Source organism: Muscardinus avellanarius, assembly GCF_963383645.1.
Source record: "Muscardinus avellanarius genome assembly, chromosome: 2".
Classification (NCBI taxonomy): Eukaryota; Metazoa; Chordata; class Mammalia; order Rodentia; family Gliridae; genus Muscardinus; species Muscardinus avellanarius.
Window position 1 is genome coordinate 52,813,684 of NC_137787.1, and position 27,846 is coordinate 52,841,529.

The window sequence follows — 27,846 nt, forward strand, 5'->3', positions numbered from 1 at the left end:
AAACATAATCATTTAAATCCTGAAGACAACTCAGGAAGTAGTGGCCATTATACAGATAAACAATGTGAGAATTACCACATAATATTGTTTTAATCTATTATTATTCACTGCATTATTTTAGTTTCTGTGACTATAGTGCAGACGGAAATTCTGTCTAGTACATGAAAAACCACTCAGCTGAGAACTGACCATTTTTAAATAAAGTGAAGATTTTCTATTAAGATATTTAATCACAAACAAATGTAACTTTTAATATTCTCCCATATCCTTCAAAGTAGGCAGAGAGTGAAGTCGGGTTTATTCTCTTCTGTTGGTTTGGTTTTCTCTTGCAGCGTTTTCATGTAAAGTATTAACACACAGAAATTGTAAAATGTATATAAGAACCCTTTGCGGTGTCCTGATCTTACACATCCTCCATCCAGAGCTGGACACTGTTAATCCTTGAGCACTACCTGGGCTTTAGCTTGAGAATATCCTTAAAAGAGAAAATTTAGTTTGGTAGATGACTCATCATTAAAGCAACCAATGCTTCTAGTTCCATTTTTAAATATTTCTATTTTTATTACTGTGTGTGTGTTTTACTGGGAATTGAACTTGGACAATCTCTGAGCTACACTTCCAGCCCATTTTACTTTTTATTGTGAAACAGGGTCTCTCTAGATTGCTGAGAATCTCACTTAGGTTGGCCTCGAACCTGCAATCCTCCTCTCTCAGTCTCCCATGTACTGGGATTACAAGGCCTGCGCCACCATGCCAGCTTTCCACTTCTATTGTGACTTCAGATTACAAGAATACATTCTGGTTCCACTTCTTTAGTTCTAGTTTTGTTCAGGAAACCTCGATATTAGCACTGCCCAGTGTTCTACTTCTTTCACACTAGGACTCTTTCTCGCTATTGCACATGTTTCTAAAACTAAGTACAATTCCTCAATTCAAGTTCAGCACCACAAAGAACAATCTATTGACAAACAACAACCCATCTGTTTATGTCACTTAATACTGAACAACTTGGAACAAGTTTTCATCACATGCCTACCTGCCTTGCTTCCTCTTTACATTTCATTATCACTTCTGATACTGAACTAATACTTGGACTGGAGCTCTAGTCAAAACTTGTTCTTTCACAAGTACTTTAGACTTTCTCCTTGAACTTGTATCTGACATCACTGACCACTTTCTACTCTCAGCCTCAGCACCACACTAAGCAGCATGTATCTACCTGCATCCAGATTTAACCTAAAATGCTAAGCATCTTTTTTGCAAACTAATACCACTATCATTTCTTTGCCTTTTTTCTTGTTTTTTATTTCTTTCGTAAACATCAAAGGTTATTTGATCTTTAATATATAAAAACATGATATTCAAGTATGATATTATACCTCTTATCCAAATATCCTGTGCATACCAATTGTATCTCAAAACCTTGAATTAGTTTGCAGTATCATTTTTCAAAAAATGCTTAATTCAAATTTTTGGCCTGAAAGTATTTAAATTGCTATCACATCCCAATCAAATGTAGTATTTAGTATAAAGTTTAGTATTTAGTATCAAATTCTGGCTAGTGGTAATAATCATATCACAATTTAAAACAAAATACATTTTAATAATTTTCTCTATAACTTTATTGTTTTTTATATTAGCATTTATATCATATTTAAAAATGACTATAGAGAACTTATAAATACCAAACATAATGTTTCCTGTAATGTTCCCTAAAAGAGAAGTAAAGGTGTTTTCCTGTCTTTGTGTTCTCTTCAGTAAATATCTTCTCATTTTTTCAAATGCACATAGAATTGTAATAAGTAACTATCGGGTGATGCTGTGAACTCATACTTTTCATAAAATCATTAGATCGTCATCTTAGATTTTCAACAAACACTGACCTCTCATCTTGAAAACTAAAGTATGACAGACATTTGTAATATCTATTCATCAGCTTATAATTTTTGAGAAGTCAAGATGGTACTCAGAGCATGAAAAATAGAAAATGTTTGGATAAAATGCTGTTTACTAAAAGTTATAAGATAAAGCCGGGCGTGGTAGCATACGCTTCTAATCCCCACGCTTGGGAGGATGAGACAGGAGGATCCCACACATTCGAAGCCAGCCTCAGCTACTTAGTGAGGCTCTCAGCAACTTAGTGAGATGCTGTTTCCAAATAAAATATAAAATAGGTCTGGGAGTATAGCCCAGAGGTAGAAAGCCTCTGGGTTCCATCCCCAGTACTACCAAAAAAAAAAGTTATAAGATAAAAGGAAAACATAGTCAAATACTGATAGATTACAGTATGCAAAATAAATGTATATGCCTCTATAAAAAAAAACCCAAAGATTCCATCTATTTTACTAAAAGCTTACTAAAGTTTGATAATGACATATGCTTAATCTCACTTATATTAGTACCACTTTGTTTTCAGAAACTGGCTATTAAATGCAGTGAATTGTGCTAATGGTAAAATTTCCATGAAAAGCTAAAATTTTCCAAAAACTTAAAATATTGCCTTTTAAAAAATAAATATAAGCATCACATCATACAGGAAAATGATATACTGGTAGAGTTTTTATACAAGAGTAGAAGGAGTAAAAACAACAAATAAGATGTACTCTCATTACCAGTAGATATGGCCAGGAGGCAGCCTTAAATTTTACCGGTGATGTGGTAAAGAAAAAAAGACAAGAATGAGGACTCTGGGATTCATGCAGAAAGCAGGGACAGGTAAGAACTCAGGACAGGCTGTTATTCATAGAACAGAATTTGAAAAAAGAAGATTCTGTGGACTAAATATAGACCTCGAATATTAGAGTTTAGGATCCAAGAAACAGATAATTGGTTTTTGGAAAGCTTATGGACCATATTTACTCAAAATAAGCCCCTGTGTTTCATTTGAAAGTTGGATTATTGGGAAACACTTAAGATAGCAGGGTTTAAAAAAAAAACAACTTTTGGTGCATTGTAGTCATACATCTTAATGGGGTAAAAGATGGTAGAAGCATGCATGCATGCACACATCACTCAATTAACCCTTCTCCATTAGTTTTAATAGAGTAATCTGATCACTTACCATATGTAGATCTAATGTGCCACTGCTTCAATTTACATAAATATTGTTTATATATCCTAGATCAACATATATAGGGTATACATTATAAATGATTCCTATATATCCATTATTTCTGCATTCAATTCATAATATACAATGTACATAAGACCCAGGAGTGGTGGCGCATGCTTGTAATCCCTGCGCTTGGGAGGTGGAGACAGGAGGATCGAGCAGGTTTGAAGCCAGCTGTGCTGGTTTAAGAGAGCCTGTTTCCAAATAAAAATATAAAACAGGTCTGGGAGTATAGCCCGGAGGTAGAAGGACTTCCAGGAACTCCAGTACCACTAAAAATAAATAAATAAATAAAATGTACATAAGACATGAGCATACCACTGGATAACATTCAAAGCTAACACATCCATGTTAACTAAACTGAGGCCCCAGATCTCAGTCCCCCCTTCCAGTAACTACCTCCCATTCAAGGACAATAGACAATTTATAATTTTAACACAGAATGGATCAAAGTCCTTAGCACTCAAAAAGTATATTTTTGGTGAATATATTTTGATTACAAATATTAATAAGAAATATAAAACAAAGATAATGTATATAATGAACACCCTAAACTATCATAACCCCATATTTATAGTTCTATGTTATATTGAACACAAAAATAGTATCCAGAGGTTATACCAGACAAAAAGAAGACAAAAATCCCTTTCTCAATATCAGTTTTTTAAACTCCTTGATCTATCCAATACTTCTTGAAATAGAATACAACAGTACCTAAGAATACACCAATTTATTTGAACTACCTCTGATATTTCTTTAAAATAAACAAATTCATAAATATATACACAGAAACTGATAAAGAATGATGAATATATATAAGATTAAAAATTACATTTAAAAAATATAAAAAATTATGTTCAAAATCCATTCTTGCCATCATTGACCTTGCCAATGACATGTAAATTTAACTCATAAATACCTTGAAATCTCCAAACCCAGCTACAACTCTGATTATCTCTGCTTACATCTACATGCATCCTCTCTGGCTTCTGACTTCTCTCTATGGAGGACCCCTGCGTGCACAAATACACACACACACACACAGTAATAAAGGAGAATGTACTTTTTCTCAGAATCCTACACCATCCTGCCCAATTAAGGGGATTGAAGCTTTATACTATTAAGCAGCCCTTCTTCTTTATGTATATTTAACTTCTGTCTCTCATTTGTATCATTTCTAATGATATGTAGATGTGTGTAATTTTCTTCATATCTTAAAAATTAAAAGAATTCTGTTGATTACCATATCTTTATTCAGTAACCCTTTTTTTTTGTTTCCTACATAAATGTTAATGCAGGAAACACTGTTCAATACTTACTGTTTCCATTTACTTACCTATCACATTTTATCCAACTCCTTTCAGCTCTGGGTTTTGCCCATATCACTCCAAAGATGTTTATTAGTTTCAAATCTACTACTGGTAATCATGTGACTAAAATGAAGGTTTTTTGTGTTTGTTTTTTGGTTTTCATCTTGCTTATCTTTTTACAAGTGACAAATTCCCTGAATTTTATGTTCAGAATCCTAGATTGGTGTTAAAATGTACAGTGACAATTCATCTTGAACTTATGAATGCCACTAAAATATTATGTTGTAAGTAATCAAAGATTTGTTCTTAATTTTAACCTCGTCCTTAAGTAACTTAAATTAAGGGAATTTTTTCTCCTAAAAACTGAGTCTCTAAGGAAAAGAAAATGAAGTGAGAAAGAAGAGGTAAGGGCATTGGGTACCATTGGAAGTACTTGGGATTTGACTTTGTGTAAGATGAGAAGCTGGGTGGAGGTATATCTCAGTGGCAGATCAGATGCAGAGTGTGTAAGAGATCCTGGGACTGACACCCAGCATAGCAAAATTAAATAAAAGAGAAAGAGAAGAGAGGAGAGGGGAGGGGGATTAGAAGCCACTCAAGACTCTGAATGGAAGGTGACATGAGCTGTCTTTTTAGAAATTTACTCTCAGAACAGTGCAGAACCATAGGTTCCTAAAGAGGCTGATATTGCACTGGAGGGTGAGGAGTTGGAACAAAATATAGATACATTAAAAATGTAAATTTGTTTCTGAATCTTTGGGGTATTAACTTAAAGTAGGTAGAATTCTGGGGTGTGATGAGTAAAAAAAGAAAAATATAAAGAAGGCAGTAAGGGAAATAAATTTGGAAACCTCTGGTAGATAATGGATAATTCTGAAGCAAAGTGGAAATAGCAAGACCAGATGGGAAACTAGTGACCTAACCCAGGAGAAAGAAGAATGTGAGGGTGGACTGGGGAGGCAGCAGGGAGTGTGGTGAGAGATGGCCCAGGGTCTAGATTTATTCTATAGATAAAAAACTAGGGTATTTTCTAGGTGACTGGGTGGATATAGCCTGTGAGAAAGGGAAATCAAGGTGACTGATTATTTGGGAGCCTGGAATGGTGGCTTTATAAATAACTGAGGTAATAAAGAGATCATAATAAACAAGTTTCTTGGTGTGAACCACAGTGCTAGGTATTTTAGACTAAAAATGTAGAGCCATTAGCTAGGCAAGAAGAGATGCTGATAAAGCCACTGGAGATGTGAGTCTCAAGTTCGAGATTTCTTGGAAAGATTTAAATTTTGGAGTCATGACATGAATCTTAGCTGGGTATGATGGTGTATGCCTCCAATCCCAGTACGTGGTAGGCAGAGACATGAGATTGCAGGTTTAAGACCAGGAACTCAGCAAGATCATCAGTAACTTAGCGAGACCTTGTTTCAAATAAAAAATAAAATAAGGCTAGGGGTATAACCCAGAGATAAAATGCCAAAGGGGCATTAAATCTCTAGTACTACCAATGATGATGATGATAATAATAATAATAATAATAATAATAATAATAATATGACCCTGGATGAGATCATAAGGGAGTAAATTAAAAGCAAGAAGAGGAATAAAAACTAAATTGTAGACTGCTTTAACATTAAGAGACACCTGAAAAAAAAAAAAAAAGGAAAAGACAAAAGGAGACTAAACCAAACATGAGAAAGGAGGGGGAAGAAATGGGGTAGGAATTGAGGAAGAGCTAAATGAGTGATGTGTGCATGTATGCCTCTATCATCTTGTACTCCATTAAAACGTATGACTACAATCTACCAATTAAAAAAAAGAAAGAAAAGAAAAAAACCTCCAGCAAGCCAGGTGTGGTGGCACAAGCCTATAATCCTAGTATTTGGAGGCTGAGACAGGAGAATTGCAGTTTCAAAGCAGCTTCAATAACTTTGGGAGGCCCTCAGAAAAGAATAGTAAGACCTTAGAAAAGAATAGTAAGACCTTGATTCAAAATTAAAAATAAAATAGGACTGGAGGAATAGCTCAGAGGTAGAATATCCCTGAGCTCAAGCCTCCATTAAGAAGACAAAGAAATGTCCTTCTTGTCTTTATTCTGAGTGATAGCAGTGTTTCAAGAGAGTTTAATAAACTCTAGTTATTCCTATCATTATCATAATTGAAGTATTACAGAAAATAAAATTGAATATTTTTATTATTCTCCTGTTTCAAGAATCCATATTATCTGTTTCTGTATTTCTTTTCTATTTTGATATTTTTTAACTGAAGAAATGATCCTTTCTCAAATATTCTGCTATTAATATCAGCCAGCTATATTTGCAGCTCCCTAGGTCTTGGCAAGCAGAAGTTGTCAGATCATTTGAACTTAGAGAAAAATTTCTACAAAACTAAAATATTAGAAACATGATAAGAAAATGTTAAAAATAATTGCTCTGGGTGGGTGTATCAATGTTTCATCAGAGAAGCAAAATGAACACTTTGGCAAACACTGGTTAGTTGGAGGGGTGCAACTTATTTCAAGGTACTGGTTTACACCTTGCAAGTCTGGCTGAGTCAGTCAGAAATGCATATGGAAAGCAGAAGAAGAAAAAAGACCAGAGTCAGTTTGAATGCACGGGGCGAGCTGAAGCTTTCATCTGCAGGCAGAGACTCTTTGCTCATTCTCCCTCCTTCTCTCTCCCTCTATTCAGCAATACTGTTCGTTTCTTCCAACTGCTTCACTCAGGCCCACCCATCTTATTTACTTACACCCAACTAGTACTTTAAATATATCTGCAAAATCCATTTTCCACAGCAACTAGATTAGTGTTTGAGTAACTGAGAATGTAGCCTAACCAAGTACACACACACACACACACACACACACACACACACACACACACACACCATACACTCAAGGAAACCTTACAAAATTCATTTTGATTTATTCTTGTTAGTGCTAAGAACTACGTCCTTAGTTCTTTTTAAATTCTTTTTATACTGCTTAGCTATACATTTTACCACTATAAAAACTTAACCCCATCATAAAGACTTCTGTAATTGCTCTCTTTTAAAACTTCAAACACAGAATTAAGATTCCTTATACAAATGCATGATTAATAACCCTCAAACATTAATTAACCTCTCTTCTTTCAGAGTTCATGTCCTTTTACTCTTCTTTCTTTCAAGATAAACTCCATCTATTTTGGAAAATGACCTTTGTTACAAAATATATGACACTGCATTTTTTTAAAATATGCTTTTATTGGTGCATTATATTCATTTCTTTTCCAGCAACATGGAAAACTGCAGAGCTGAAAAGACCTTCCAGTGAGAAAAAAAATAGAATGATGAATAAAATATAAAATATCTGTTTTTAAATGCATTGCTTATTTGGAATAAAACAGAGAAACTACAGAGGCAAAAAAAAAAAAAAAAATCCTAAGGTTTGCCAAAGGTAGTCAAATGCCAAAGCTAATATTCTCCCTAACGTTTTCTGCCAACATCCAGAGACTCAGGGTACAAGTGTTAAGCTTATGACCTTACCTAAGAGGACATTGTGAGGAGACTTCCAGTATAAAGCCTGAATCATAAATGGTTGGATACACAGCAAGAGCTAACAATAACAAAAATACCCTCACATAAAAATAAGACAGTATGAAAATTTTCCAAATCCAACATTATCCTATATGAGTGAAAACCTATATGTTTTAGTATGACATTATAATTCTTTTTTGTTGTTGTTGTTCCCTGTACCGGGAAAGAACCCAGGGATATTGTACTTCTGAGCTACACCCCCAGCCCTAATTTTTAGTTGTTTTTTTTTGTTTTTGTTTTTTTTTTTTGAAACAGGGTCTCATTGAGTTGCAAAGGGCCTTGCTAAGTAGCTGAGGCTGTCTGTGAACAATGATCCTCCAATCTCAGCCTCCGGGAATGCTGGGATGCCAAGCATGCGCCACCACACCCGGCTATAACAAATTCTTAACAGCAAACATACAGAAATAAGTTTGTAATCTGAATACAAAGTTATTATTTGGTCTAGAGAAATCAACCACTTAGATTGGTTCTGGTTTGGTAGTATTCCCAGGTGACTACCCACATAAAAAAGAAATCTTGTATAGATATATACATCTTAATATAAATTGTACCAACCTGTAAAAGGACTTTAGTTAAAAATAAAACATATCTGAGCTGGGTGTGGTGGCACATGCTTTTAATCCGAGCATCCCGAGCATTCCGAAGGCTGAGACCAGAGGATTGCAGTTTGAGGACAGCTTCAGCTACTAAGTGAAGCCTTCCATAACTTAGTAAGACCCTGTTTCAAAATAAAGAATAAAAATATAGGACTGGGGGTACAGCTTGGAGGTAAAATGCACCTGGGTTCTACCTCCAGTATCACAAAAAATTAATATATCAATGAATAGATAAAATAAGATACTGATTTAGAAGAAAACTTCATATAAATTATTGAAAATGTATTTCATAAAGACAGAAAGATCTGAAAGATTAAAAGGAATGAAGAGAAATAACCAAATAAGGCACAAGCCTGTAATCCTGGTATTTACGAGACTAACACAGGAAGATCACAGGTTCAAGGACAGCCTCAACAGTATAGAGAAACTCTTATCAACCTGGCTAGATACTTACTGTTCCAAAACAAACAAATGAACAAACAAATAAATAGGGATTAGAGGTGTAGCTCAAAGGTAGAATACCCCTGCGTTCAATCCCCAGTAACACACACACACACGCACACACACACACACACACACGCACACATGAATGAGAAGAATGCAATAGAGAAAAGGGGACCAATGAAATATGAAAGAAATACTTCAAAACTTTTCAAATTATTGAATGAGATATCTAGAAAAGATATCTCATTAGGAGACTAGTAGAATAGTGGAGGGGGCCTGGGGAAGAGAGGGAGGAAGGGAAAGGAAACAGATTAAATAATGTTGTGTGCAATTATGAATGTATTACTAAGAATCCTACTATCATTTATAATTATAATTCACTGATAAAAATTATTAAAAATTATCAAATAATAACATTTGAATATATGAAGGCCAATCCTAGCAAAATAAGTGAACAAAACCTATACCTATAGAGGTTACAGTGAAACTACAGAATCTAAAAGCAAGAAACCACCTTTAACACATCTTGTGAGACAAATCAAATGACTGATAATTAAATAGACCTTGAACTTTTGAATACAAAATGAAAACAAGGGAGGGGGATACATTAAGTGAGCTGAAAGAAAATTACTAAACTTTACCCCTGACATTTCAAACCTAGAAAACTATAAAAAACAAAGAGAGCTAAAATGTTTATAACAAAAACTTAAATAAAAATCTTACTACCCTTACTATTAGAATGAAAAATTTAAAGTAATATTTCAGGCAGAGGCTAATTATGCCAACAGCATGCTTATGACAGAATGAATGGCAAGCAGAAAAAAGGGCAAATGCCTAGAAAAATCTAAAAATATGTTGACTGTGAAATCCAATACTATATATATATATATATATATATATATATATATATACACTGCAAGATTAAAACAGAGTGCTGCTAATTATTACAAGTTTCTTTTTATTCAAGAAGCTATAAATTAACTTAGACTATTAAATATACATATTAGACCAAACTTGGAGACACACACCTGTAATCCCAGTACCTAGAAGGCTAAGACAAGAGGATTGCCAGTTCAAGGCAAGCCTCAGCAATATAGGGAGGCTTTTAACTTAGCAAAATCCTGTTTGCAAATAAAAATTAAAATTGGGCTGGAGGTGTAGATCAGAGGTAGAATATCTCTAAGTTCAATCACTGGAGCCACCAAAAAATAAATATGCATACTAAAATTGCAAAATAACCAGTGACCTCTGAACTACAAAGACACAAAATCTTCCAACTTACAGAAAAGTTAAAAAAAAAATAGATGTTGCTGTTGTTGAGAGAGAGAATAAAAACTAAATTGTAGACTGCAAATAGACAAGTATACAACCAAATAAAATTAAAAAGGGCTGGAGGTAATAGCTAGGAGGGAGAATTGTTCTGAGTTTAATCTCTAGTGCCAAAAAAAGTATTAACAGAACATGCATTCAAACATATTTTTAGTTGATACTTTAGCGGGTATGGAGATATCACAATACTTCATCTCAAATTATACTACAGAGGTATAGTAACAAAACAGCATGGTATAGACCAATGGAATAAAATAGAAAATAGAAAATGCAGAGACTATTTCCTTTTTTGCTTGTTTGTTTTTTGTTTTTTGCAGGTCTGGTGATGGAACCCAGGAACATTTGGCCTCTGAGCCACACCCCCTGCCCTATTTTTTATTTTTTTTATTGGTGTATTGTATTCATACATCATAATGTGGTAAAAAAAAAACACTACCCTACCCAATCTCTACCCCATGACTTTGATATGTTTAATTACATCGAGTGCTTTAGAGAGTTTTCTTCTTGCCCCCTCCCTTCCACTCAGTTAGGTTGTCTTATTTGCTCCTCTATAGGATCTTCTTTTTAGTCTAGAGTTCCTCCTATAAACCATTTCTCCTTAGCTTTCACATATTAGGGAAAGCATCCAATTTCTTATTTTTTGAGACTGACTAATCTCACTTAGCATAATGTCCTCCAGTTCCCTCCATTTCACTGTAAATGATGTAATTGTGTTTTTTTATGTCTGAGAAAAATTCCATTGTGTACATATCCCACAGTTTTGTAATCCATTCATCTGTGATGGACATCTTGGCTGGTTTCATAGTTTGGCTATGGTGAATTGTGCAGCTATGAACATAGATATACATACTTTAGTTTGGCAGTTTGGTTTCCTTTCTTTGGGGTAGATACCCAGAAGTAGTATTGCTGGATCAAATGGTAAATTTGTTCCCATTCTTCTGAGGATCCCCCATACTGTTTTCCAAAGTGGTTGCAACAATTTGCAATCCCATCAACAATGTTTTAGAGTTCCCGCTTCTCCACATCCTCGCCAGCATCTGTTGTTTGTCTTTTAAATGATTGCCATTCTAGTTGGAGTTAGGTGAAATCTCAGGGTAGTTTGAATTTGCATCCTCTGATTGCCAATAATGTTGAACATTTTCTCATGCATTTATTGGCCATTTGAATATCTTCCTTCCTGAAGTGTCTATTTAGTTTGCTTGCCCATTTTTTGATTGGATTATTTTTTTTTTAGTGTTGAGTTTCTTGAGTTCTCTGTATATTCTAGATATTAGTCCACTATTGGAGAAGTAGGTGGCAAAAATCTTCTCCCATTCTGTTGGCTCTTCATTGAGGATCCTGACAGTTTCCTTTGCTGAACATAAGCTCTTCAGTTTCATGCAGTCCCACATATTGATTCGCCTTTTAGTTTGTGGTGCCTTTGGGGTCTTGTTGAGAAAGTTTTTATCTGTGCCTATGTGTTGCAGTGTTGGACCTATGCCCTCTTCAAGGAGTCCCAAGGTCTCTGGTGTAATTTCCAAGTCTTTGATACATCTTGAATTGACTCTTGCGCAGGGTGAGAAATTGGGATTAATTTCTAACTTTCTGCATATGGTTAAACAGTTTTGCCAACACCATTTGTTGAAGAGACTATCTTTTTTCCAGTGTATGTTTTTGGCCCTTTCAAAAATCAATTGTCTGTAAGAGTGTGGACTTGTTTCTGGGTCTTCTATTCTGCTCCATTGGTCTATGTATTTCTTTTTGTACCAGTACCATGCTGTTTTTATTATTATGGCTTTGTAGTATACAGTCAGATATTGTGATTCCTCTTGCATGGTTTTTATTTGGCTATTCTGGTTTTTTTATTTTTTATTTTGAAACAGGTTCTCGCTAAGTTACAGAGGGCCTCACTGAGTAGATGAGGCTGTCAGTGAACCACAGTTCTCTGGTCTCAGGAACCAAAAATATATGCTGGAGAAAAGACAGTCTATTCAATAAGTGGTGCTAGAAAAGCTGGCTATCAATTTTTAGAAGAATTAAATTACTTATCTCTTACTTTGCCTAAAAATCAACTCAAGATGTATCAAAGATCTAAAAATTAGACCATAAACTTTGTAGTTACTAGAAGAAAACATGGTACCAATTCTCCAACATACAGACACTGGCAGAGACTTCCTCAAAAAAACACCCAAAGTCCAGGAAATAAAATCTAGCATCAATAAATGAGAAAATATCAGTTCAAAAAGCTTCTGCACAGAAAAAGAAGCAATCTCGACTCTAAAGAGAAAGCCTACAGAATGGGAAAGAATTTTGCCAGCTATTTCTCTGATAAAGGACTAATATCTAGGACATATAAAGAATTTTTAAAAAGTTTTAACACTAAAGAAACGGACCAATTAAAAAATTGGCAAGTAAACTAAGTAAATATTTCTCAAAAGAAGTAATAGAATTGGCTAAAAAATATAGGAAAATGTTTCACATTATTAGCAATTAGAAAAATGCAAATTAAAATTATTCTGAGTTTCCATCTAACTCCTGGTAGAATGGCAATCATCAAAAACACAAACAATAAAAAATTCTGGCAAGGTTGTAGGAAAATAGGGAACTCTTACTGTTAGTGGAATTGTAAATTAATAAAATCACTATGTATATCACTAAAAGGGTGCTCAAAAAACTAGGAATAGAACCACCATATGACCTATCTGTACTACTCCTCAGCATTTTCCCCAAATAATTAAAGTTAGAATACTATAGTGAAATATCTATATTCATGCTTATAGCACAACAATTTACAATAGCCAAATATTGGAACCAACCCAGATGTCTGTCAATGGATGACTGGATAAATGAAATATGGTATGTACACACAGTAGAATTGTATTCATCTACAAAAAACAAAATTATGCCATTTGCAAGAAAATGGAGAGAACTAGAAAATATTGTGTTGAGATCAACCCATCTCAGAAAGTCAAGGGTTGTATGTTTTCTTTCATATGTGGAAACTAAAGACAAAATAAGAAACATAGGGAATTTAATTAATGTGAGGTAAGTAACTATGAAACAGAAAAAGGAGGGATTTGGAAGAAAACAGTTTCTTCATCATAGATGAGCAAATAAGGTAACCTAACTGAGAGGGATAGAGGAGGGAGAGAAATTCCATAATGTACATTCATTCAAAAACATATCAAAGTCAATCATTAAGCCAAACATGAGAAAGAGAGAAAAGAGAAAAAATGGAGTGAGAACTGGGAAAGGGTTAATGCCTCTACCATCTTGTACCCCATTAAGATGTATGACTACTATCTGATTTTGCACCTATGCATTCAAGTTAATGACCTTTATTAAAACTATCATCCCATAAAGTTTCTTCCAGCATCCACCAGCTAGGTAACCCTTGAACTTGAAGCAGTAAGTCAACTGGCTACCAGCTGACTGTCAAAGACAACAATTTGTAACTGTTCAAACAGTGCCACATTAATGTTAATTTACCTACTCAGATCATTTAATTAGCTAAATATCAAACTAAACTCCTAAGAACCCCTTTTAAGGATGATCTACTCTAGGAAACCAATCCTCTCTTAAATTATTATCTTAGTAATTTTGGGGGGCATTTGCCAGTACTGAATTATAAAATAATTAATGAAAAACTTATATTAGATATCATTTAGTCTAAAAGTAATCACTTCTTTGTAATACATTAGAAGTCAAAAGTCATGAAACTATATCTATTAATCAATACTAATTTTTTGGACAAAAGAAAAAACATACCATTAGAAAAGAGATTACCAGTCTACAAAGCATACCTGCTCTTTTTAAAATCAAAGGTAGAGTTTCTTTACCTAGTAATTAATATCACATGAAGCTAAAGAACTAGCCTCTGAAGAATATCTAGTGTAAATGGTTAATGTGTGTGTGTGTGTGTGTGTGTGTGTGTGTGTGTGTGTGTGTGTGTGCGTGCGGTGGTGGGGTGCTGGAGATGGGGGGCATTCTACCTCTAAGCTATACCTCTAGCCCTATTTTATTTTTTATTTAGAAACAGGGTCTTACTACTCATTAAGTTGCAGAGGATCTTCATAAGTTTCTGAGGCTGATTTTGAACCTGTGATCCTCCTGCCTCAGCTTACCAAGTACTGAAATTATAGGCATATGCTACTATACCCTCCTATGATTAACTAATCTTGCATAGATATCATGAAATGTGGCTGAACAATTGTTAGATTGAAGTACTTTAAACCTTGAAAGGCAGGTAAGAAGCTAGAATCCTTATCAACCTATTTATCTAATTATAAAGCTAAAGTTGTTACTTTTTGTCTCTTTTATTGTGTTTGCTGTCTTTCTGATGGACAGAGGGGTTCAATATATTCTTTTCCAAATCTCTTTGCTTATGCAGCAATCCCCCAAATCTTTTGGTCTTCTGACTATTTTAATAAAGGTGAGTTATCCAGTTCTATTCATTTCCCTGTAAATGGTGTAATTGTGTTTTTCTTTATGGATCAATAAAATTCCATTGTATACATATCCCATATTTTGTAACCCATTCATCTGTTGATAGGCATCTTGGCTGGTTCCATAGTTTGGCAATGATGAATTGTGCAGATATGAACATAGATACACATGCATTAATTTGGTGGTTTGATTTCCATTCTTTTGGGTAGATACCCAGAAATGGTATTACTGGACCATATGGTAAGTTTGTTCCCATTCTTTTGAGGATCCTCCATATTTTTTTCCAACATGGTTACACTAATTTGCAATCCCACCAATAATTTATTAGAGTTCACACTTCTCCACATTCTCCCCAGCATTTGTTGTTGTTTATGTTTTGAATGACTGCCATTCTAATTGGAGTTAGGTGAAATCTCAGGGTAGTATTGATTTGCATCCCTCTGATTGCTAATGATGTTGAACATTATGCATTTATTAGCCATTTACAGAAAAATAGAACTGAAGAACAATATGCTTAAAGATTAGTCAGTTACACACACACACACACACACACACACGCACACACACACGCACACACACACACACACACACACACGCAAAGAAATTGGAGGCTCTCCCTAATATGTGAAACCTAAGGAGCAAATGGGTCATGGGAGGAACTCTAGTTGAAGAAGGAGATTCTATAGATGAACAAATTAGGTGACCTAACTGAGGGGATAGGAGAGGGGAAGAGGGAGATTTTCTAACATCCATGATGTACATTAGCAAACATATCAAAGTCAATAATTAAGCCAAACATGATAAAGAGGGAAGAGGAGGGAATGGGGCAGGAATTGGGTAAGGGCTAATTGGATGATGTTTTTGTATATCTCTACCATCTTGTAATCCATTGAGATGGATGACTATAATGCACCAATAAAAAATTTAAAAATAAATAAAGATGAATAGGTACTGATTATCTCCTACCAAGACAATAATATGGTTTATTTCTTGTCTTATAAAGTATCCCCAGGCCATCTCAGAGGAATACAAACCTTCCTAGGTCACAACATTTTATCAATGCAGGTAGTACTCATTTTGTTAGGTGCCCACCAAGAATTCTACCCCTGATTCCTTATGTTACCAATAACAACCTCATCCTATCAATGTTGGGTAAACATGCCTGGTAGCCCTTCACATTATGTTGCATCTGGGGCCTGGTAAGGAACCAATTTTCTTCTGGACTGAAAGAAAATGAAAGCTGGATTGTCAGACAAGGTGCCTTTTGTCTTTTTTCATTTCACCTTTTGGCTATAAGATTAAAAGCTTGCCACACTTGGCTATAGCTATAGAATAAGAAAACTTAATAACAGGTAGATCTAAATGGAGTAATGGAAATCTGTGCAGTTCAACTTTTAGTATCCAATTTTTTTTTTTTTTTTTTTTTTTTTTTTTTTTTTTTTTTTTTTTTGGTGGTACTGGGGGTGGAACCCAGAGGCTTTCTACCTCTGGGCTATACGCTATACTCCCAGACCTATTTTTTATATTTTTATTTGGAAACAGGGTCTCACTACATTGCTGAGAGCCTCACTAAGTAGCTGAGGCTGGCTTTGATCCTCCTGTCTCAGCCTCCCAAGTGCGGGGATTACAAGCGTGCACCACCACGCCTGGCTTCAGTATCCAATTATTTTAGTAAAAGAATATGTAATGGCCAAACACTTTTAGACATGCCTCAGTTAAAGATATTTGATTATAAGGCTGAACTTGATTAATGAGGGGCTACTTCTGAATATGTGTAAAAGTATGAATATAGCATGGTTACCCAGGACATTCATTGTTGGGAGAGAGGAAGGGAAAACGGGGGGTGGGGAGAAGAGGGCACCAAGTACAGTTTAAATGTATACCATTTACTTTCAATAAAAAGTATGCATTAAAATAAATATAAAGTAAAAAAATTTTTTGATTATTTTTGTATGTGCTGTGTGCTTCTAGGAGGGGACAAAATCTCTAACTACCTAACATACCGATAATGAACAGTTTTCACAACTTTTAACAAAAAAAGGCAGTTAATGGTTTTTGCAACATATATGGTATATACTCAATGCATTAAGAAAAAGACAGTCCTAACAATCCTTTAAAGGACATATGTAACTATATATTAGAATGAGTAAGATTTGTTTTACTGCTCAAATTTGTATCTAATAATTGATTGATATACTTTTTCCATTTATCTTTTCTTTTTTGGTACTGGGAATTAAACATAGTAGTGTCCTACTGAGAGCTATATTCTCAGCCCTTTTATTGTTTGTTGTTTCTTTGTTTTGTGGTACTAGGTACCAGGCTAGGTACATCCTAGCTCTTTTTATTTTTGTTTTGAAATAGGGTCTCCCTAGGTTGCCAAGAGTATCCCTTTGTTGCTGAGTCTGTCCTCAAACCTAAGAGTTTCCTAGTTCAGCCTCCCAAGTACTGGGATTACATGAATGCGTCACCAGGTCCCAAGTACTGGGATTACACAAATGGGCTATCAGGTAATTTTTATTTTGAAACAAAACAGAGTCTAAGTTTCTGAGTGTCTCTAAGTTGCTGAGACTGGCCTTGAGTCTGTCTCCGCCTCCCAACTACCAAAGTCATACACCACCATGACTGACTTTGTTTCTACTTTAAATGGAAAATTGTTTTTCTTCTCCATTTTATGAAATGGAAAATTATAATGAAGAATACCATAAACTGAAAGGTAAAAAGTCAAGTATGTGAACAAAATAACTATGTAATTAATCATTAATTGGCTATAAATTCACAGGTAGAAATCAGATTCAAAATCCCCTTCACAAATACTTACTGATTAGGATTTATGTATGCATTTATAAAAACTACCATTATAAAAGTGTAAAAGACTAGCCAGGCATTGTGGCGCAGGTCTGTAATCCCCGTGCTTGGGAGGCGGAGACAGGAGGATGGTGCAAGTTCGAAGCCAGCCTCGCTGGCCTAAGAGACCTTGTTTCCAAATAAAAAAAGTATAAAATAGGTCTGGGAGTGTAGCCCGGAGGTAGAAGGGTTTCCAGGAATCCCAGTACCACCAAAAAAAAAAAAAAAAAAAAGTAAAAGAGTAACGTTCTAACTGCATACAATATATGTATTCCACTAAGAAAATATAGGTAACCTTTATACTCTAGCTAAACTAAGAAAGCAATTTGTATAAATAGTATACTCCAGTTTGCAGTACTAAGAAACAATGAAGGAGAAGTTAAAAACAGGAAAATTATGAAAATATTCTGGGGCTAAGAAATTGTCGATTACCATTTAAAGTGCAGAGATTCCATTACCAAGATTAATGATGATTTACTGAAATCATTAAACCTTTACAATATTTTAGTTAAAAACCTCCCCCACTGGATAGCCACTTTCCTAAGAATACTTTAGGTCACTGCTTAAAATGAAAAACATAAAATATGTAGGAAGACAGTGTCATTTCTACCTCATATTAATACATTTTAATATATTTTCCTTACAGCATATTAATGTAGTGGTTACAATCTAATTAATACTAGCAGACAGCAGTGAACAAGTAAAGAAAATTCCTGAAGCAAAGGTCTCTATAATTCAGAGTTTTAAAAGTGTTAGGTAATTAGTTCAACTTATAGAATTGTGAAGTGAATTAATACCTGCTTGAATATGGGAACAGATTTATATTGCTACACACAATTAGTGCTGTATTAAAAAAAAACTTTTCTTAGTAGAACAGGCAATATATTTCATTTTTATAGGAAAATATATAATGAGAAGACAGAAATATCTTTATCTGTTGCATTACATGTTATTTTTTGCTGTTAGCACAAACCTAACTGCATTTATAATAGTTAATAATAGCCAAGCGTGGTGGCGCACGCTTGTAATCCCAACGTCTTGGTAGGCGGAGACAGGAGGATTGTGAAGGTTCGAAGCCAGCTGCTCTGGCTTAAGAGACCCTGTTTTCAAATAAAAGAGTATAAAAATAGGTCTGGGAGTGTACCCAGAGATAAAAGGGTTTCCAGAAACCCCAGTACCACCAAAAAAGAAGTTAATAATAAAATGTATTAACAATAATGAAATGAGATTGCATTAGCAAAAGCAAAAAAAAATGTGCTGATTACTACTATGTCCATATGCTTTTTATGAATCCAACCTGTATCACTTTGGCTCACCACAAGGTAAAATATACACACTTTTTTCTGTTATTCAATTTTTTCTTTTTATAGCTATTCTCTTCCATGTGATGAGCCTTACATGGGGTTGATCTTGCTTTATCCACCGAGATCATGAGGATGGGAGCCAGTAAGTACTGTAACTCATACTAGCCCCAGACCACCTCTCTCAAAGCCTTTTCTACCAGAGCCATATGGAAAAGGTATGTTCCTTTTACAGTCTAATATGCTAGATGTGCATATGAACTGTTTTAGGTCATCATATGACCAAGTAAAACGAAAATAATTTATTTTATTTTTTTTCAATAGTAACTAATTTTATGGAGTACAATTGTTATAGATAATATAGCTCATAAAAGATGGTTTTGCTGATATATAGAATACCTACTCTGAAATTGTAGGATGCTGTGGTTAGGTATATAGATAAAAGTTTTGCTAGGCCTCCACTTGGGGCTCCTGAAATCTGTGAAGACATGAGCCTGCCCAGGTACTGTAATCATCCCAGGGGTGTTTCCCGTGGTAGAAAAATATTTAGAGTTAAGAAGCCACTCTTACTTACCATATCCTAAACAGATGTCTCCTGATAACATTTTTTAAAAGTATTGAATATTCCTCCATGATAGTAAAATATCATGTCCCAAAGATTTATCTATTAAAGGACTTACCTCTATGAAGCCTAAGACACAGAAAGAGAAAGGAAAATTTGTTTGCAAAAGAAAAAGAATTTTGACTAAAAAGACTACTGGTAGCAAACTAGTCAAAGCAGGTTTCAAGGATGTGTTTTGTCACTCCTCAGAATAGGTTCTACTAGTTATCTTTGCCATTGCCTGGGAGCTTATGACCAAGTAAAGAATATCATCTACTGTTATTTCTCTACATTCTACTTCTTTCCGGAATCATATTCATTTTTGTAGTACCTTTTAAAATAGATGGCATGTTTTAATTCTTTGAATTCAACTATAACTAGGAAGTTGAAGCAAGAAAATAATTGAAAATATTAAATAATAACATTATATTCTGAAAAGAAAATTCCTGTAAAGTCCAAATACTGTGATAAATATCTCCTTGCTATATACAACACCATAGAACCTGACAATTTAACAAATGATTTATAATGACTATGGAAGCCTTTAGTTTATTATATATATTATTCACATAAGGTGAACATTATCTAAGATGAATCACCTTAAAAAATTTAAGGCACCAAATATTCGCTGCCCTGGAGTTCAATAATGATTGTCTGTACCTAAGTCAGTAATGAAGATCTATAACCTTTTGTTGTAATTCTACAGTGCTGCGTATCTTTGCACAGGTATCCTTGGTGATAGTGTGAAAATGAGATAAGCATTAAGAACTGTGTTTTAGTTTTCTAAAGTAAGAAACAGAATAGATGAAATGATTAGAATATTTAAATGCACTGGCCAGCATAACCTGACATTCTTTTGAAAGGTAGTAGATTGCAGTTCTAAGAAACCTTTTGCCATGCTAATCTCTCTCTAGAAAGTGTTGCTCTGCGTGCAATATTTTTAGAGCTTTGAGTCTCTCATTTCAAATAAAGATAAACAGAAATAAATGTTTTAATATAGGAACTGGCAATTGTTTGAATGAATTTGAGCAACTCAATAATTCTCTAAATTATCAAAGTAAGAAACCATGGGGGAAACAGTGCTTTGATCTAGAATCCTAGTGGCCCCAAGACAATAAAATGAAAATCAAAGAATTACTCTTAGAAGTCAATGAAATTTCAGTGTTAATCTATCTACTATAATAAGGAGGAGTTAGGAAGAAAAACCCCTTATTTTAAGAAAAGCATTTTGACTAGAATTTATTGCTCATATGCAGAGAACTAAACTGGGGATTCTAAGAACAGAAGATAAACAGTCTCTGTCACATCATTCTTGAAATTTATTTTCAGTGAAAACCTGATCATATTTGATAATGTAAAAGTTATAAACATCTTGATTTCTTACTGTTCCAGAAGCTATAGATGTGAAAATATGACTGAGCTGATTAAGAGCTACACAAAAGTGAAATGCATATTCTATGAGTCAAGACACCTAGACAAAATTCCAGAGGGCAGCCTGCCTGAATCCGCATCTAGCTTTGTTCTACACATTAAATTAATTTGTGTGTGTTGTAGAGATGTTATTATTGAAGTGATGAAAAAACATCATCTCTTTCACTCATTAAATATTTTAGTTTTTTTCCACTTAACATTTGCATGTGATATGACCCTTTGCAAACACAGCTTTCTTTTAAATGCAAAAATCTGAGTTATGATTTAAGCTAATTAATTATGATTATTTCCCTATGACTTCATAAGATATCATTGACTCTCAATGGCCTATACTGCACAGAAAATTAAACTCTTTCAATTTGCAGGTCAATGATGGACATACCTGGAGTCTTCTCAGTTCTTAGTGTTAAAATAATTTTTCTCAAGATACTCTCTAAGATGAATGCTTATCACTTTTCTGGGTGGAAAGATAATTGTTATGTGAAATTCTTTTGTGCATAAAAAGGCACAGTGACACAATTTACAATTGCAAAAATTGAGATAAGAAAAACAGAAAAATAAATTTTTACAAAATATATGTTTTGGTCCATTTGTTAACAAACCATAAATGGATGCCAGATTTGGAATGGTCTGACAACAGGTAACTTATATAGACCGTGTAAAATGCTTTGAGAAGTGAGACAGAATGAATGATATAACCACTGGCAGAAGGAACATGCTCTCTCAAGGGCAACCAGGGTAAGCATCTGAGTACCTTGGCAGGAGAGAGGCAGTCATCATGAAGAAGAGCTGAAACTCGTGTAACAAGAGGCTTCTACAGCCACTTATGAGAAGTGTGATCTTCAAGGGCAGTTGAAACCTATAGTGTCTTTCAAGGGTTATCTGTCTTGTAACTGTGCAAGATACCAAACACAGAAGTATTTGAGGAGAAGAGTATGACAGGTTTTTCTGAAATGTGTTCAAATAATGTTATTTCAAAAAGTATAACATAGGTTCAATGGAATAAAAATTAACATGGTAAAATTATCCAGTATCACATCAGATCCTATTAGAATAAATTACCATATAATACTCTAAAGATCCGCCAAATGCTTTGTGCATGTATGTCATTGTCAACGTGATTTACATTATGATGTGAGATTAAAATGCACCAATAAAATCACTTTATAAATAAAAATAAATATTCTAAGGAGTAAAAGGACAATATGGAATAAAGAGTCTTTGTGACAAAGTTGAAAATAATCATAGTTCTGTTTCTTTTCATAATATATTTAATTACTGAAACTCCAATTTTTATGTCTTTATTATATCTATTCAATAATATTCAACAATGGTTAAAGATTCCTCTGAGCAATTCAAGGTAGCATATTTCATTAATATATTGAGTTTATTCATGTAATAAGATAATTGCTTCATCAGTCGGAAAACACATGCAACCATTTCACTGAATGTGTTAGCACTCATAGATATTAAGTAAATAGGTGTAACTTTTTTTTCACTTAACTGATTTTCCTGTTTTCCAATGGATCTTCCTTCTGTACCCCTAAGAAACATCATAAATATACGTGTGTTATTCAGATATTAGTGAGCAGTCACATTTTACAGTTGTTAAAATGTTCATTCAAGCTGGGTGTGGTATGACATAAGATTGTAAACCCAGTACTTAGGAGGCTGAGGTAGGAGGATCATAGATTTATTGTCAGCCTCAGCAATTTTGCAAGGCCCTCCATAACTTGACAAACCCTTAATGAAAAAAGAACATTTATTTCTTTTTCATGTAAAATCCATACGTAGGCAGTCCAAGTACAAAAGGGTATTTCCATAAAGACCTCAGGGACTGAGCTCTTCTACCAGCTTGTCCACCATTCTCAACATGTGGCATCTATCTTAACTTAGTATGACTGAAAAAAAATCAGATAATCATAACTATACTCTCTCTGAAAGAGTGGTTAAGAAAGTTCTACTCCTCCTATTTAATCACACTGCTCAGAAGTCACAAGTGACATCACTGCTTATGCCAAGCCCAAACTTAATCATATGTCTTCCGTTAGTAGACGAAGAAATATTTAGAGTCAACAATGTGCCCAGTTAAAACTTCTATAATTATAAATTTAAGTTATTCATAGTAAAAAAAAAATAAAAGAGGAAAGAGGAGATTTAGGGAAACACCTAAAATTCTTGGACATAGCATATGAAAAAGCCAGCTTCTTGATCACCTTGTTCTATATTCTTTCACTTTTTTCTCCCCATTTCCCTCTGACACTCTTTCTTCAAGGTGTAGGTCAAGAAAAAGAAGGAAGAGGTAGAACAATACAGTCAACTAGTGGAGTTGCAATCGGGTGCTAGTGCACCAGGTTGACTTTTCCTCTTTGGGGTGCTGTTGTGGATTCCATTGGCTAAGTAAAGCCCGGGATAAAACTCTCTGGCTTCAGTTTGCTGGAATGGGTGTTGCCTTCTCTCACTGGTTTTAAATTTTCATTTATGAACTTGGAGCAATCCACGTTGAAGCACACTGTATCTATTGGTATACATCACCCTGAAGATCTGTGTAATCAGAATTTCCTTTCAGTACAACTCCTGGTCAGCTCCCTTTGGATGGGCCACATCTGAGTAACAGAAACAGGCACATTCCTGGCATGCCTAGAATGCAGCTCATGCACACTGTGGCCTTCTCTCCCTCATCTGCTGTCAGGCAGTGGCCGGTCTCTCAGCCTTGGCCTTTTCAAAAACACAGATCAGTTGCCAGCTGTTTCCTGCACAAGCTTCCAGAGCCCAAAAGGAGGTGTGTAGGGTGCTTTAATTCAAAGGCCCTTACATTCTTGCTGGTTTAAGTTGACCTTGAAGTATTCTTCTCTGTATGAGATGGGGAAACTAAGTAATAAAAGAGCCATCTAAGAGGGTTTATTCTAAAGAAATCCTCATTTCTCAACCTCTCCCACTACTCATCTACTCCTACTCCTTAATCTACTTGCAAACTGGCAAAAGGAAAGGGACCTGTGATGTCTAGACCACCACCAGAACAGGTCAGTATTGATGGTGTGATTGATAATCTGTCTGGAAATGTGACGTGAGTCAATCTTTTTAGATTATTATTTTTTTAACCAAATATGGTGGCACATTCCTGTAATTCTAGTACCTGGGAGCAGCCTTAGCAACTTCACAAGGATCTTAGCAACCTAACAAGACCATTTAAAAATAAAATAGTTTTTTAAAGGACTAGGGGTTTAACCCAGAGGTAAAATGCCCCTGGTCTCGATCCCCAGTACTACAAAAAAAATTTTTTAAGAAGGCATAATTCATGAGAGTATACAGGTCAGCACCAATAAAAAAATCACCACAATCTACTTAAAAAAAACTTCCATGACCCCTCAAAGTTCCTTAGGCTCTGTTGTAATCCAGCTTCCTCGTCTCATCAACCCTTACTCCTATCCCCAAGCAACTACGGATCTTTCTCTTGTCACCAGATATTCATTTGTATTTTCTAAAGTGACAGGTATTTGAGATAATGGATGCACTGATCCCTCTGATTTGGTCATTACACAATGTATGTATGCAGTACATTGCCCCTCAACACATGCACACTTGTTATGTATCAGTTATAAATAAAAATAAATCAGTGTTTAAATGTGCACATGAAAGACATTTCTAGTGAAGTAGCAAGGACAGAAATGTCCTAAGGACATTTCTAATTAAGGGACTCAGGCAAATCGAATTATAAATTTCTCCATCTCTAATCAGGTGAAAAAGACTCAGAAGATGAGAAAACTCCAAACACACCCTGTTAGATGATGATCCTCATGATAAATAACCAATAACATCAACATTGATTGGCCTGGTAGCTTCTCAGGAGGCTGTGAAGCCCTGTGTGGAGTTGTTCTCCATGCCTAGAAATGACAGGCTGAAGGAAAAGAAAAACTAAAAGACCCCAAAGTATTTATTTTGAAAGGTTTACTACCAAAATAAATTTTTAAGAGGCAGAAAACCAAGGACTCTTTATCAAATTAAATAATTTCAGTTACTAGAAATAAAATTAAACCAGGTGTGGTGGCACATGCTTATAATCCCAGCATTCGGGAGGCTGAGACCAGAGGATTGAGGTTAGAGGACAGCCTCAGCTACTTAGTGAGAACCTGTTTCAAAAAAAAAAAATAGGGCAGGGGGTGTAGTTTGTAGGTCAAATGCCCCTGGGTTCCATCCCCACACCCACACTCACACAAAAAATGAAATTATAAATCTAGCAATTGATGAGATCTGCTTATTTTTATACCCAGGTGTTAACCCTATACACCTATATACAGTATGATTCTACGTATGGAATAACTATTCCTACATGACTGAATGCATGCTATATAAGAAAGTATTCTTAGGCAATAACAGAAAAATTTATTTTTTTCTTTGTACTCTACATCTTCTCTTCTAATCATCCACCTTAAACATAGTTTTAGCTGTGAGTAAGGGTGAGGCACCCTGGTATCTTTCCCAAAAGTATGCCACCTAGTACTGTGAATGAGCAAGGCAGAAAGGAACAGGAGAAGAGGTATTCATTTTGAATACAGTAGATGTAACACAAGATATAAACACATTATGGAAAAATATATATCCCATCTTCAAAGCTAAGAAGCTGAACTAGGTGACTATAGTAGTTTTTATTCATTTATGTATTGAACACATATACTATTTGCCATGGTTTTTTTCCATATTTTATTTTATTTATATACGGAACATATTGAAAATGGTGTACATTTAGATTGTGCTTCATGCCCTCTCCCATTCCCCTTTCCCCCTCCCAATATTGTCCAGCTTAACCATGCTATATTTATACAATTACACATATCTGGATGTAGCTCCTCCATTGAACAACCTCAGTTTTCTTCCTCTCCTATCCTTCCATTCTAGCTTTGCTGAGATTTCCCCTCCATCATCTGGAATCCCTCTGGTATCCCCACTACTCCCTAGCTTGGACATATTAGAGAAAACATATGTCCCTTCTCTTACCGTGCTTGACTAATCTCACTTAACAATGCTCTCCACTTCCATCCATCTTCTTGCAAATGCTGTTATTTTGTTCTTCTTTGTAGCTGAATAGAATTCCATTGTGTGTATTTCCCATAATTTTGCAATCCATTCATCTGTTGATGGAGATTTAGGTTGGTTCCATATTTTGGCTATTACAAACTGTGCTGCTATGAAAATGGTGTACACTTAGACTGTGCTTGGTGCCCTCTCCTCCCATTACCCTTCCCCCCTCCCAACAATGAGTGTCCAGATTAACCTGCTATATTCATACTTTTACACATATTCAGATGTAGCTCCTCCATTAATCAACCTCAGCCTTCTTCCTCTCCTATCCTTCCATTCTAGCTTTGCTTAGATTTACCCTCCATTATCTGGAGTCCCTCTGGTATCCGCAATGCTCCCTAGTTTGGACATATTAGAGAAAACATATGTCCCTTCTCATTTTGTAAATAAACCTCATTTTAAAATTATTTTTAAAACCATAGTTTTAAAAAATCATACAAGCAATAAATGTTGCTTTCTTACAAAAAAAAATTCCAATAGCTATGTGGAGAATTGACTATTCAAAAAAGATATGGAATGCAAAGAAATGGTAACAAGTCTGTTGCCTGTGTCCAAACCAGAATGGACATGAAGAATTACAGTAGTAGTAGGTAAATGGAGCCAAGTACTGGATCCAAGAGACAGTCATCATCCTTGTAGTGACAGAGAAGATGGAGGTGACAACAAAGCCAAGAACTCAAATGTGAGCAACACAGAGCCTAGTGGTGTCACTGCCCCCACCCCAAGAAAAAGAAAGACAACGAAGAAACATGTATAAGATTTAAATGATGAATTCACTTTGGGCTGTTTAGTTCTAGGCAGTATGGGACTTCTTTCTCTTTTTTTTTTTTTTTTTTTTTTTTTTTTTTGTGTGTGTGTGTGTGTGTGTGTGTGTGTGTGTGGCACTGGGGATGGAACCCAGGGGCTTTTCTACCTCTGGGCTATACTCCCAGACCTATTTTTTTATACTTTATTCAGAAATAGGGTCTAAGTTGCTGAGAGCCTAAGTAGCTGAGGCTGCCTTCGAACCTGTGTGATCCTCCTGTCTCAGCCTCCCAAGTGCTAGGATTACAAGCATGTGCCACCACTCCCATCTGGGACTTATTTTTATTTGATAATAATTACACTTTGGTTTTTATTGCCAGGTTCTGTGATTAACTCCTTATATGCTGTCTTTGTAAAATTGTTTTGAGGAAGTTCATACTGGGGATTGAACCCAGGGCATTCTATTTCTGAGCTACATTCCCAGCCCTGTCTTTTTAAGTTTTATTTTGAAAAAGAATCTTGGTAGTTGATGAGTCTCATTACTTGCCAAACCTATCCTTGAACCTGTTATCTTCCTCTTATAGTTTCTCAAGTACTAGGATTACAGTCATGAGCCATATGCCTGACCTTTCTGCCTTTTAATCTTCTTAGTTGCAGTGGAAAATATGCAGTTTCAGTCCATTTTATAGAAGTGAAACTCTGGGCTGGGAGTATAGTATAGTGGCAGACTGACCTAGTTTGCCTGATATTCTAGGGTTGATCCTCAGTATTAGAAAAAAAAATAAAAAGCGGTTTAAAAGAGGAATCCAGACCCAAAGGCTAAATAGCAAAGACAAAATCCCATGGACAGAGACCTGGAGTTACTCTGCTAAGATCAAGTGGCCACTGGCAACCGAGTCAGTGTAATGTGGGTTTTGGGTAAAGGAAGGGCCCAAGGCAAAAGAATTTTTCTCACTTCTTTATTATTTAGTGCTCCTAGAATGGAGATAGTGTCTATTATCTGAAATGTTGAGTTCCTAAAATAATACTTATTATAAAGAAGATGAAGAAAGATATCAGT